Source organism: Bison bison, unplaced genomic scaffold (assembly GCF_000754665.1).
Source record: "Bison bison bison isolate TAMUID 2011002044 unplaced genomic scaffold, Bison_UMD1.0 scf7180017864169, whole genome shotgun sequence".
NCBI classification, from domain to species: domain Eukaryota; kingdom Metazoa; phylum Chordata; class Mammalia; order Artiodactyla; family Bovidae; genus Bison; species Bison bison.
The window spans coordinates 514,413-515,765 of record NW_011494741.1 but is presented as its reverse complement, the minus strand read 5'-3'; positions in this window follow the sequence as shown (position 1 = coordinate 515,765).

Below are 1,353 nucleotides of genomic sequence, written 5' to 3'. Positions count from 1 at the left end.
ATTTTATTGTTTTCCTCTATTTCTTTGCAGTGATCACTGAGGAAGGCTTTCTTATCTCTCCTTGCTATTCTTTGGAACTCGGCATTCAAATGGGTATATCTTTCCTTTTCTCACTTGCCTTTAGCTTCTCTTCTTTTCTCAGCTGTTTGTAAAGCCTCCTCAGAGAGCTATTTTGCCTTTTTGCATTTCTTTTTCTTGGGATGGTCTTGATCACCGCCTCCTGTACAATGTCGTGAACCTCCATCCATAGTTCATCAGGCACTCTGTCTATCAGATCTAGTCCCTTAAATCTATTTGTCAGTTCCACTGTATAATCGTAAGGGATTTGATTTAGGTCATTCCTGAATGCTTTTCCATTCAGGTGGAAAGGAAAAGTGGTTTTCCCTACTTTCTTCAATTTAAGTCTGAATTTGGCAATAAGGAGTTCATGATCTGAGCCACAGTCAGCTCCCAGACTTGTTTTTGCTGACTGTATAGAGCTTCTCCATCTTTGGCTGCAAAGAGTGTAATCATTCTGATTTCAGTGTGGACCATCTGGTGATGTCCATGTGTAGAGTCTTCTCTTGTGTTGTTGGAAGAGGGTGTTTACTATGCCCAGTGCGTTCTCTTGGCAAAACTCTATTAGCATTTGCCCTGCTTCATTCTGTACTCCAAGGCCAAATCTGCCTGTTGCTCCAGGTATCTCTTGACTTCCTACTTTTGAATTCTAGTCCCCTGTGATGAAAAGGACATCTATTTTGGGTGTTAGTTCTAGAAAGTCTTATAGGTCTTCACTGAACTGTTTTATTCCAGTTTCTTCAGCGTTACTGGTCTGTGCATAGACTTGGATTACCACGATATTGAACGGTTTTCCTTAGAAACGAACAGAGATGGCTAATCATCAGGGAAATGCAGATCAAAGTCAGGGTGAGGTCCCCCCCCTCGCTCGTCAGAGTGGCTGTCGTCAGACAGAGCACAAATAACACGTGCTGGTGAGGACGCAGAGAAAGGGAGCCTTCTACACCGATGCTGGGGATGTAATTTGGTGCAGCCACTGTGGAGAAGAGTATGGAGTTTCCTCAGAAGACTCAAAGTGGAACTAGCGTACAAGCCAAAAACCCCACTCCTGGGTACATATCTGGAAAAAAAATAAAAAAACAAACAACACTAATTTAAAAAGACACATTCACCCCAGTGTTCATAGCAGCATTATTTACAATTGTCAAGATACGGAAGCAGTTGACAGTTGAATGAATAAAGATATGGTATTTGGTATTTATTTATATGTGTGTGTGTGTGTGTGTGTATATATAGGAGAAGGCAATGGCACCCCACTCCAGTACTCTTGCCTGGAGAATCCCATGGACGGAGGAG